The sequence below is a fragment of the Bos taurus genome, chromosome X (genome assembly GCF_002263795.3).
Source record: "Bos taurus isolate L1 Dominette 01449 registration number 42190680 breed Hereford chromosome X, ARS-UCD2.0, whole genome shotgun sequence".
Lineage (NCBI taxonomy): Eukaryota > Metazoa > Chordata > Mammalia > Artiodactyla > Bovidae > Bos > Bos taurus.
The window spans coordinates 89605492-89619448 of record NC_037357.1 but is presented as its reverse complement, the minus strand read 5'-3'; positions in this window follow the sequence as shown (position 1 = coordinate 89619448).

Sequence of the window (13957 nt, the reverse complement as noted above, 5' to 3'; positions counted from 1 at the left end):
ATTGAGCAGAAGTTACAGAGCCATCCCATATACCTCCTGCCCCAACAGAGACAGAGCCTCCCCACTATCAACATCCTGCACCAGAGGGGTGTACTTCTTACAATCAATGAACCTATACTGACATATCATTATCACCCAAAGTCCACAGTTTACATTAGGAATCGCTATTATCCTTACCATGGGTTTGAACAATATGTAGCCACTATTATAATATCACACAGATTAATTTCACTGCCTCTCAAATCCTCTGTGCTCCACATAGTTATCCCCTACTCTCTCCTAAGTGCTAGCAAGCACTGTTTTTTAAAAACTTATCTGCATAGGTTTGCCTTTTCCAGAATGTCATATAGTTGGAATCATACAGTATGTACCATTTTCAGATTGGTTTCTTTCACTGGGTAATATATTTAAGCTTCTTGAGTGTCTTTTTAGGGCTTGATAGCTCATTTCTTTTTAGTGCTGAATTATATTCCATTATCTGGATGTGTCACAGTTTGTTCATCCATTTGCCTACTGAAGTACATCCTGGTTGCTTCAGAAGTTATGGCAATTATTAATAAAAGTGCTGTAAACATTCATATGCAGGTTTTTTTGTGGACACAAATTTTCAGCTCATTTGGGTAAATACCAAGGAGCATGGCTGCTGGATTACAGGGTTAGAATAGGTTTAATTTTGTAAGAAACTCTCAAACTGTCTTCCCAAGTGGTTGTACGGTTTTGAACTCCCACCAACAATGAAAGGAGAGTTCCTGTTGATACACATCTTTGCAGGCATTTGGTATTGCCAGTGTTCTGGATTTTGGCCATCCTGATGGGTGTGTAATGGTATCTCATTTTTTAAATTTGTATTTCTCTAATAACATACAATATGGAGCATGAAAATTGGATTTTAAAAAGTTCCAGCTATATGCTGCTATATGAATCCCATTTTAAATGTAAAGGTACATATAGGTTAAAAATAAAAGTACGGGAAAAGATATATCAGGCTACTAAAAATCAAAACAGGGTTGTAATGGATATATTAATATCAGATAAAGCAGAATTCATAATAAAATATATTGCCAAGGATAAGAAGATTTATAAGAAGATCATCTATATTTATGATTGCCTGTGCTGTTCTTAGTCGCTCAGTCATGTCCGACTCTGTGACCCCATGGACTGTAGCCTGCCAGGCTCCTCTATCCATGGGAATTCTCCAGGCAAGAATACTGGAGTAGGTTGCCATGCCTTCTTCCAGGGGATCTTCCCAACCCAGGTATTAAACCCAGGTCTCCTGCATTGCAGGCGGATTCTTTACCATAAGGCCAATTCATCAAGAGGGCATAAAAATTCTAGATGTTTATACATCTATGAATGGAATTTAGAAATATATGAAAGAAAGGAAAATCCACAATTAGGGTCAGAGATTTTAAGTCTTTTCTCTCCCCAGTTGAACAAGTTGACAAAAAAATCAGTAAGTGTATAGAATACTTGAAAATGCTGTCACTCAAATTAATCTAATTTATATATATATATTTAAATTTTATTGGAGTATAATTTATTTACAATGTTGTGTTAATTTCAGGTGTACAGCAAAGTGACTCTGTTATACAAGTACATATATCTACTAGATTCTTTCCTCATTAGGCCATTATAGAGTATTGAGTAGACTTTCCTAAACAATAGGTCCTTATTAGCTATCTATTTTATATATAGTAGTATGTATGTGTCAATCTCAATCTTCCAATTTATCCCTCTTCTCCTTACCTCCCCCCAGTAACTATAAGTTTATTTTCTACATATGTAACTCTATTCAGTTTTGTAGATAAGTTCATTGTCTTACCTTTTTATAGATTCCACATATAAGCCATATCATGATATTTGTCTTTTTCTTACTTCACTCAGTATGATAATTTCTAGGTTCATCCATGTTGCTGTAAATGGCATTATTTTGTTCTTTTTTAAAGGCTAAATAATATTCCATTGTATGTATGTACCACATCTTCTTTATCCATTTCTCTGTTGATGGACATTTAGGTTGCTTCCATGTCCTGGCTATTGTAAATAGTGCTACAATGGACATTGGGGTGCATGTATCTTTTCAAATTATGTTTTTCTCTGGATTTATGCCTATGACTTGGATTGCTGGATCATGTGGTAGTTCAATTTTATTTTTTTAAGGAACCTCCATACTGCGCTCTATTTTAAGGACACAATCCCCAAGAACAACAACAACAACAAAATATTGTTTTCATATGTACATGAAAATTTACCATGATAGACAATATTCTGGGCCATAAATACATCTTACAAATAAAAGGATTAATATCACCTAAAGGGTTTTCCTGAAGAACAATGAAATTAAATTAGATGTAAATAACAGGCATGTATCTGTAAAATTCCCCAAATATTTGCAAATGACATAGCATACTCTTCAATAACATATGGGTGAAAGAAAAAAGAAGTTTAGAAAGTAATTAGAATTTAATGAAAGGTAAAGTACAACTTATTAAAATTTGTAGGATGCATTTAAAGCAGTCTTTAAAAGCCAATTTATAGCACAAAATGCTTATAATTTTTAAAGTCAGAATTAAGTCAAGTTTAATATATATTAACAAGAGCAAACCCAAATACAATTAAAACTGAAATAGCAAAAGAAAGTAAATATGGGAAAGTGTAGAAGTCACTGAAGTAAACAACAACAACCAAAAAAAGGACAGGAAATTAAACAGATCAAATCTGATCTTTAAGAATATAAATACAATTGATAAGCCTCTATCCAAAATAATTAGAGAAATAAAAAAGAGAATGCATGAATTATCAATATTAGGAAAGAGAAAATTACTGTTAATTGTATCACTAACATTAAAAATTTATGTCAGTATTCAATAACTTTATTCTAGTCAATGGGCATTTATGCAACAGAAATAATCAAGAAAATGGAATTTTAAATACCATTTCCAATAGCAAAAACACCACTTGTTAGAGCACAAAAAGAATTACATAAGAGAGATGTGACAAAAATTGAGCAACTCTTTACTTGGAAACATTAAGACATTGCTGAGAACAATTAAAGAGGACCTAGATAAATGGAATATATAATTGTACATTTATATGGAAACAAAAAGTTTTTCAAATAGCCAAGCAATTTTAGGAAAGAAAAATGAAACTGAAGGTATCACAGGCTGTGATTTCAAACTATACTACAAAGCTACATTCATCAAAATACTACAGTACTGGCACAAAAGCAGACATATAGATAAATGGAACAGAATAGAGAGCCAAGAAATAAAGCCACAGTTATACGGGCAATTAAACTATGACAAAGGAGGTAAGAATATATGATGGGGAAAAGTCAGCCTTTTCAATAAAAGCTGTTGAGAAAACTGAAGAACTACATGTGAAAGAATCAAACTGGTTAATTTTCTCACATCACATACAAAAATAAACTCAAAATGGATTAAAGATTTAAATGTGAGACCTGAAACCATAAAACTTATAAGAAAAACATTGGCAGTACAGTTTTTAATATCATTCTTAGCAATTTTTTTTGGATACGTCACCTGAGGCAAAGGAAACAAAAGCAAAAATAAACAATTGGAACCACATGAAACTAGAAGGGTTTTGCACGCTGAAGGAAACTATCAACGAATGAAAAGGCAGCCTGCTCAATTGGAGGGAGGAGGTATTAGCAAACAATATATTGATATGGGGTAAATATAAAAAAATATAAAGGACTGATACAACTCAACATCAAGAAAAAAGAAAACCCTAACAACTCAACTAAAAATAGGCAGAGGAACTGAATAGACAGTTTTCCAAAGATGGCCAAGAAACATATGAAAATATGCTCAGTGTCACTAACAATCAGGGGAATACAAGTCAAAAAGATGATGAGCTATGACCTCACACTTGTCAGAAGGATAACCATCAAAAGACAACAAATAACAAGTGTTGGCAAGGATATGGAGAAAAGAAAGGGCTCCTTGTGGACTTTGCTGGAAATGTAAACTGGTGCAGCCAATGCAGCACAAAGTTTCCTCAAAAAAGTAAAACTATCATATCATCCAGTAATCCCATTTCTGGGTATTTTTCCAGAGAAAACAGAAACACTAATTTGAAAAGAACCCTATGTCCATTGGAACATTATTTACAATGGCAAAGATATGGTAACAACCTAGATGGTCATCAACAGATGAATGGATAAAGTAGATGTGGTATATTTACAATGGAATATTCAGCCACTAAAAAATTGCCAACAAATGTTGGCAACTTGATCTTCTCTAGTTCCTCTGTCTTTTCTAAATCCAGCTTGAACATCTGGGAGTTCACTGTACATGTACTGTTGAAGCCTGGCTTGGAGAATTTTCAACATTAGTTTGCTAGCATGTGAGATGAGATGGCATGTCCAGAAATGGTATGGACCTAATAGAAGCAGAAGATATTAAAAAGAGGTGGCAAAAATACACAGAAAAACTGTACAAAAAAGATCTTCAAGACCAAGATAATCACGATGGTGTGATCACTCACCTAGAGCCAGACATCCTGGAATGTGAAGTCAAGTGGGCCTTACGAACCATTGCTATGAACAAAGCTAGTGGAGGTGATGGAATTCCAGTTGAGCTATGTCAAATCTTAAAAGATGATGCTGTGAAAGTGTTGCACTCAATATGTCAGCAAATTTGGAAAACTCACTGGTGGCCACAGGCCTGGAAAAGATCAGTTTTCACTCCAATCCCTAAGAAAGGCAATGCCAAAGAATGCGCAAACTACCACACAATTGCACTCATCTCACATTAGTAAAGGGAAGTCTCTCAGTCGTGTCCGACTCTTTGCGACCCCATGGACTGTAGCCTACCAGGCTCCTCTGTCCATGGAATTTTTCCAGGCAATAGTCCTGGAGTGGATTGCCATTTCCTTTTCCAAGGGATCTTCCCAACCCAGGGATCGAACCCGGGTCTCCCACATTGTAGACAGACGCTTTACCGTCTGAGCCACCAGGGAAATCCCACACACTAGTAAAGTAATGCTCAAAATTCTCCAAGCCAGACTTCAACAATACGTGAACTGTGAAATCCCAGATGTTCAAGCTGGTTTTAGAAAAGGCAGAGAAACTAGAGATCAAATTGCCAAAATCTGCTGGATCATTGAAAAAGCACAAGACTTCCAGAAAAACACCTATTTCTGCTTTATTGACTATGTCAAAGCCTTTGACTGTGTTGATCACAATAAACTGTGGAAAATTCTGAAAGAGATGGGAATACCAGACCACCTGACCTGCCTCTTGAGAAACCTGTATACAGGTCAGGAAGCAACAGTTGGAACTGGACATGGAACAACAGGCTGGTTCCAAATAGGAAAAGGAGTACGTCAAGGCTTGTATATTGTCACCCTGCTTATTTAACTTATATGCAGAGTACATCATGAGAAATGCTGGGCTGGATGAAGCACAAGCTGGAATCAAGATTGCTGGGAGAAATATCAATATCCTCAGATATTCAGATGACACCACTCTTATGGCAGAAAGTGAAGAGGAACTGAAGAGCCTCTTGATGAAAGTGAAAGAGGAGAGTGAAGAAGTTGGCTTAAAGCTCAACATTCAGAAAATGAAGATCATGGAATCTAGTCCCATCACTTCATGGCAAGTAGATGGAGAAACCATGGAAACAGTGGCAGACTTTATTTTGGGGGGCTCCAAAATCACTGTGGATGGTGACTGCAGCCATTAAATTAAAAGACACTTGCTCCTTGGAGGAAAAGTTATGACCAACCTAGACAGCATATTGAAAAGCAAAGACATTACTTTGCCAACAAAGGTCCATCTAGTCAAGGCTATGGTTTTTCCAGTAGTCATGTATGGATATGAGAATTGGACTATAAAGAAAGCTGAGCGCTGAAGAATTCATGTATTAGAACTGTGGTGTTGGAGAAGACTCTTGAGAGTCCCTTGGACTGCAAGGAGATCCAACCAGTCAATCTTAAAGGAAATCAGTCCTGAATGTTCATTGGAGGGACTGATGTTGAAACTGAAACTCCAATGCTTTGGCCACCTGATGCAAAGAGTTGACTCATTTGAAAAGACCCCGATGCTGGGAAAGATTGAAGGGGAGAGGAGAAGGGGACAACAGAGGATGAGATGGTTGGATGGCATCACTGACTCAATGGACATGTGTTTGAGCAAATTCTGGGAGTTGGTGATGGACAGGGAGGCCTGGCGTGCTGCAGTTCATGGGGTTTCAAAGAGTTGGACATGACTGAGCAACTGAACTGAACTGAACTGAGATGAGTGCAATTGTGTGATAGTTTGAACATTCTTTGGTATTGCTTTTCTTTGGGATTAGAATGAAAACTGACTTTTTCCAGTCCTGTGGCCACTGCTGAGTTTTCCAAATTTGCTGGCATATTGAGTGCAGCACTTTCACAGCATCATCTTCTAGGATTTGAAATAGCTCAACTGGAATTCCATCACCTCCACTAGCTTTGTTCATAGTAATGCCTCCTAAGGCCCACTTGACTTCACACTCCAGGATGTTTGGCTCTAGGTGAGTGATCACACCATCATGGTTATCCAGATCATTCAGATATTTTTTGTATAGTTATTCTGTGTATTCTTGCCACCTCTTCTTAATATCTTTGCTTCTGTTAGGTCCATACCATTTCTATCCTTTATTGTGCCTATCTTTGTATGAGATGTTCCCTTGGTATCTCTAATTTTCTTGAAGTGATCTCTAGTCTTTCCCATTGTATTGTTTTCTCCTACTTCTTTGCATTGATCACTCAGGAAGGTTTCATTATCTCCCCTTGCTATTCTTTGGAACTCTGCATTCAAATTCATATACTTTTCCTTTTCTCCTTTGCCTTTCATTTCCTGAGAAATCTGTATGCAAGTCAAGAAGCAACAGTTAGAATGGGACATGGAACAATGGACTGGTTCCAAATTGGGAAAGGAGTATGTCAAGGTTGTATATTGTCACCTTGTTTATTTAACTTATATGCAGAGTACATCATGCAAAATACTGGACTGGATAAAGCAGAAGCTGGAACGAAGATTGCAGGGAGAAATATTAATAACCTCAGATATGTAGATGATACCACCCTTATGGCAGAAAGTGAAGAGGAACTAAAAAGCCTATTGATGAAAGTGAAAGAGGAGAGTGAAAAAGTTGGCTTAAAGCTCAACATTCCGAAAACAAAGATCATGGCATCTGGTCCCATCACTTCATGGTAAATAGATGAGGAAACAATGGAAACAGTGACAGACTTAATTTTCTTGGGCTCCAAAATCAATGCAGATGGCTACTGTGGCTATGAAATTAAAAGATGCTTGCTCCTTGGGAGAAAAGCTATGACCAAACTAGACAGCATATTGAAAAGCAGAGACATTACTTTACTGAAAAAAGTCCATCTAGTCAAACCTATGGTTTTTCCAGTAGTCATGTGTGGATGTCAGAGTTGAACCATGAAGAAAGCTAAACTCTGAAGAATTGATGCTTTTGAACTGTGGTGTTGGAGAGGACTCTTGAGAGTTCCTTGGACAGCAAGGAGTTCAAACCAGTCAATCCTAAAGTAAATCAGTCCTGAATATTCATTGGAACGACTGATGCTGAAGCTGAGGCTCCAATACTTTGGCCACCTCATGCAAAGAATTGATTCATTGGAAAAGACCCTGATGCTGGGAGGGATTGGGGGCAGGAGGAGAAGTGGACAACAGAGGATAAGATGGTTGGATGGCATTACTGACTCAATGGACATGAGTTTGAACAAGCTCTAGGAGTTTGTGATGGACAGGAATGCCTGGCATCCATGGGGTCACAAAGAGTCAGACACAACTGAACGCCTGAACTGAACTGAACTGAGTCAAAAGGTACAAACTTCCAGTGACAAGATAAACTAGTACTAGTGATGTAATGTACAACATGATAAATATGATTAACACTGCTGTACATTATATATGAAAGTTTTGAAAGGGTAAATCCTCAGTGTTATCATCACAAGGAAAAGAGCTTCTTCTATTTCTTTACTTTTGTGTCTTTATGATATGATGGATGTTCACTGAACTTATTGTGGTAATTGTTTCATGATATATCTAAGTCAAATTATTATACTGTGTATCTTAAACTTATACAGTACTGTATACCAATAATATCTGAAAAAAAACTGGAATAAAAATAGAAAAAGGATATATATTAAACAAAGTAGGGCTTCCCTGGTGGCTCAGACAGTAAAGAATCTGCCTGCAGTATGTTCTTGCCTGGAGAATTCCATGGACAGAGGAGCCTGGTGGGCTACATTCCATGGGGTCACATAGAGTCAGACACAACTGAGCAACTTTCACTTTCACTTCATTAAACAAACTAGAATACTTTGTCTCCTTGAGAGGCATAGATATGAACTGGAATAAGGTTTTCTCCACTGTCTGACCCTAAAGTATTCCCATCTTTCCTTCGCTTGAACTAGTATGGCACTCTCTTAGTACCTTCAGGAGCCATACTACTTACTGCCTTAGAGACTGTATGGTGCTGCTCCTGGGAAATCTGAAGTGATAACTCTTCATCTTCTCCTGTTCACCTGTCTACCTCATACTTATTTCTGAGGTCTCAAATATCACTTCTTCCGGAAGGTCTTTCCTGGCCAGAAACCATTTCATCCTCAATTTAAATTACTCATCCAATTGGAAGAATCAATATTATTAAAATGACTGCATTACCCAAAGCAATCTACAGATTCAATGCAATCTTTATCAATTACCAATGGTGTTTTTCACAGAATTAGAACAAAAAATTTTAAAACTTGTACAGAAACACAAAGGATGTTGAATAGCCAAACCAATACTGAGATAGAAGAATGGAGCTGGAGCAATCACGTTCCCTGACTTCAGACTATACTACAAAGCTACAGTCATCAAAACAGTATGGTACTGACCAAAAAAAGACACATAGATCAATGAAACAGTATAGAAAGCCCAGAAATAAACTCACACACTTATGATCCATTAATCTATGACACAGGGGACAAGAATATACAATGGAGAAAAAACAGTCTCTTCAATAAGTGGTGCTGAAAAAAAGTGGGCAGCTACATGTAAAAGAATGAAATTAGAAGAATCCCTAACACCATACACAAAAATAAACTCAAAATTGTTTAATGACCTAAATGTAAGACCTGACACCATAATACTCCTAGGAGAGAATATAGACAAGACATTCTTTGACATAATTCATAGCAATATTTCCTTAGATCAGTCTCCCAAGGCAAAAGATATGAGAGCAAAAATGACCAAATGGGAACTAATAAAACTTAAAATCTTTTGTAAAACAGAGGGAACTATCAACAAAACAAAAAGACAACTGATGGACTGAGAAAAAATATTTTCAAATGATGCAACTGACAAGGGACTAATTTCTAAAATATACAACAGTGTATATAAATCAATATCAGAAAACAAACAACCCAATAAAAAAAATGGGCAGAAGACCTAAATAGACATTTCTCCAAAGAAGACACACAGATGGCCAAAAGGCACATGAAAAGATGTTCAACATTGCTAATTATTAGAGAAATACACATCAAAACTATAATAAAGTATCACCTCACACCTGTCAGAAAGGCCATCATCAAAATGTATACAAATGGTAAATGGTGGAGATGATGTGGAGAAAAGGGAACCCTTCAATATTGTTTGTGGGAATGTTAATTGGTACAGCCAGTATGGAGGTTCCTTGAAAAACTAAAAATAGAACTATCGTGTGACCCTGCAATCCCACTCCTGGGATATATCTGGAGAAAACCATAATGTGAAAAGATACATACACTCCAATGTTCATTGCAGCACTATTTAAATAACTAAGACATGGAATCAACCAAAATGTCCATCAACAGATGAATAAAGAAGACGTGTTATAAATTTATTATGGAATACTACTCAGCCACAAAAAATAATAAAATAATGCCATTTGTGGCAAAATGTAGATTATCTAGAGATAATCATGCTAAGTGAAGCAAATCAGAGAGAGAAAGACAAATATCGTATGATATCATTCATTTGTGGAATCTAAAAAATGATATTAATGAATTTATTTACCAATCAGAACTAGACTTATAGACATAGAAAACAAACTTATGGTTGCCAATTGGAAAATGGAGGGTAGGGGTAAATTTGTAATTACCAGATACACTACTATATATAAAATAAATAAACAACAAAATCCTAATGTATAGCCCAAGGAACTATATTCAATATCTTGTAATAATCTATAATGCAAAATAATCTGAAAAATATATATGTGTGTGTAATTGAATCACTTTTCTGTACACTTAAAACATTGTAAGTCAACTATAATCCAATAAAAATAACAATTAAAAATAAATGAATAAATAAAATTAATAAATTACTTTTCCTCTTCTCTTTTTTCTTAGCACATTGAAAACTTCCTCCATAGCACTTATCAGAATCTGTCATAATTAATGTATTTGTGTATATATGTTTGAAACACTTTTTGAAACCCCTGCTGCCCATTCCAGTGCAAGTCCAATGGTGAAATTTGCCATTGTCTGTTCTGTTCTCCACTGTATATCTTGAGGATATAGTCCAGTGCTTCTTCCCTTCTGGGGTCTCAAATATGTTTGTGGGAGGAATAAATGAATAAACAGAGGAATCAATGAATTGAGAAACAGAATGAAAAGAATGGAAGAATCCATAGAGGCATTGGGTATGAAAGTATTAAATATATATCCATGGTCTTCCCATATGCGGTTTCACATGGGCCCAGCAATGGGAAAACAGACAGGGATATGCCAGGGAGAGCCAGGAAATGGCAGACACATAGATGTGGAACGGGGGTACGTGATGGAAGGAGAAGGGGAGACTGAGTAGAAAAACCAGTTAGAGAACTGAAAAGACATAGGAAAGAGGGAGACAGACAGGTAGCAGCAGAAAGCAGGGGAGGATGCAGGGGAGCTCAGGAGAGATGGAGAAGAGAGACAGCAAGTGGGACCATAAGGTGACATGCAGAAAGCAGGCAGAAAGTAAAGGAACATGTCTCCCCCAAAACACACCTTACTGGGTAGTGATCGAAATAATGAATTTCATACATTCCTCCTTTTCATTCTAGCTCTTAACATTAGCCATGAAAAATTAGAGCTGTTTGTAAAAAAAATCAGGGCAACAAAGGTCTGACTCCATTCATTGCTTCTGGTGAAAGCCTAGTGTCTGGAGGTCTTACCAGTGATAAGGCTACAGAAAAAGGGACAGGGACAAGTAGACACTCCTCATTTTGAAGCAAGCTCCATTCACGAGTCTGTGTGGGAAGCGTACCCAGGGAAGGCAATAGACTGATGTATGCAATGGTTTTGTAGTAAGGAAAATGCAAATATCAAGTCCTTTGTATATATACCATGAAAAATTCCCCATCGTGGGGGCACTGGCAAGAAATTGAATCCTCTCAGGAGCAAAACAAGCATTCCAGGTGGGATTTGCCCTGCTGCTATATTGGGAATTTATTATATCAAATATCTAAAATGAAATAGAGAATTTAATACCACAAGCCATGAAAAGGTTGTAACCATGATCACTCAATCCCAAGGATATTCTTGCATGTGGTGTTAGAGTAATGAGACTCAGTGGAAATAAAACAGCCATATTTTGACATTTAAATGCCAATATTTCCCAAGCTGTATGAGCTTCCTTGGTGGTTCAGACAATAAAGAATCTGCCTGCAATTCAGGAGACCCAGGTTTGATCCCTGAGTTGGGAAGATCCCCTGGAGGAGGAAATGGCAACCTACTCCAGTATTCTTGCCTAGAAAACCCCACGGGCAGAGAAGCCTGGCTGGCAAAGAATCAGACATGACTGAGTGACTAATACTTTCATGTTTTATTATAATTCACCATGGGCCTGAATTGTATCCTAAGCTGATAGAGGCTTACAGGCAACATCTTGAGGACTTATGTGGACTTAAACAGAGAAGGGCTAGCCACACTGATTCCACTGGACACACCGATTTTAGTTCTGCCATAAGATCTTCCCTCCCTTCCCCTGAGAAAATGACTAAGAGTTTACAGTGAGCCCAGGTGGGCACCTTTGTGTGATGGTGTATGCAGCACGGGTATGACCTCTCAATGAAATATTTAGGGAAGACGAGAGAAGCAAACAGGATGAGAGTCAATGACAGTGAAACATCAGTTTCCCAATAGTTAACAGCAGTCCTAGGACAGTTAACACAGGCCTAAGCAAGAGGCTGATCAATCAGCATACTTGTGAGGCTTATTTAGGGACTGGTCATCAAGGGAAAGTTATTACTGGATAAATATTTTTTTTATCCTTTTTTTCAGGGATGAAGGTGGTGAGTGGTGAGAAACCAGAAAGAATAGTGCATAACATTATGAATATACTAATAATAGCTGAAAGGCTTTTCCAAAAATAGCACAAGTGCTATGATATGATAGTTCTATTTTTAATTTTTTCAATGTTATTTTTTTTTTATTTTTAAACTTCACAATATTGTATTAGTTTTGCCAAATATCGAAATGAATCCGCCACAGGTATACCTGTGTTCCCCATCCTGAACCCTCCTCCCTCCTCCCTCCTCATACCCTCCCTCTGGGTAGTCCCAGTGCACCAGCCCCAAGCATCCAGTATCGTGCATCGAACCTGGACTGGCGACTCATTTCATACATGATATTATACATGTTTCACTGCTATTCTCCCAAATCTCCCCACCCTCTCCCTCTCCCACAGAGTCCATAAGACTGTTCTATACATCAGTGTCTCTTTTGCTGTCTCGTACACAGGGTTATTGTTACCATCTTTCTAAATTCCATATATATGCGTTAGTATACTGTATTGGTGTTTTTCTTTCTGGCTTACTTCACTCTGTATCATAGGTTCCAGTTTCATCCATCTCATTAGAACTGATTCAAATGTATTCTTTTTAATGGCTGGGTAATACTCCATTGTGTATATGTACCACAGCTTTCTTATCCATTCATCTGCTGATGGACATCTAGGTTGCTTCCATGTCCTGGCTATTATAAACAGTGCTGCGATGAACATTGGGGTACACGTGTCTCTTTCCCTTCTGGTTTCCTCAGTGTGTATGCCCAGCAGTGGGATTGCTGGATCATAAGGCAGTTCTATTTCCAGTTTTTTAAGGAATCTCCACACTGTTCTCCATAGTGGCTGTACTAGTTTGCATTCCCACCAACAGTGTAAGAGGGTTCCCTTTTCTCCACACCCTCTCCAGCATTTATTGCTTGTAGACTTATGGATCGCAGCCATTCTGGCTGGCGTGAAATGGTACCTCATAGTGGTTTTGATTTGCATTTCTCTGATAATGAATGATGTTGAGCATCTTTTCATGTGTTTGTTAGCCATCTGTATGTCTTCTTTGGACAAATGTCTATTTAGTTCTTTGGCCCATTTTTTGATTGGGTCATTTATTTTTCTGGTGTTGAGCTGTAGGAGTTGCTTGTATATTTTTGAGATTAGTTATTTGTCCATTGCTTCATTTGCTATTATTTTCTCCCATTCTGAAGGCTGCCTTTTCACCTTGCTAATAGTTTCCTTTGTTGTGCAGAAGCTTTTAAGTTTAATTAGGTCCCATTTGTTTATTTTTGCTTTTATTTCCGATATTCTGGGAGGTGGGTCATAGAGGATCCTGCTGTGATGTATGTCGGAGAGTGTTTTGCCTATGTTCTCCTCTAGGAGTTTTATAGTTACTGGTCTTACATTGAGATCTTTAATCCATTTTGAGTTTATTTTTCTGTATGGTGTTAGAGAGTGTTTTAGTTTCATTCTTTTACAAGTGGTTGACCAGTTTTCCCAGCATCACTTGTTAAAGAGATTGTCTTTAATCCATTGTATATTCTTGCCTCCTTTGTCAAAGATAAGGTGTCCATATGTGCATGGATTTATCTCTGGGCTTTCTATTTTGTTCCATTGATCAATATTTCTGTCTTTGTGCCAGTACCATACTGTCTT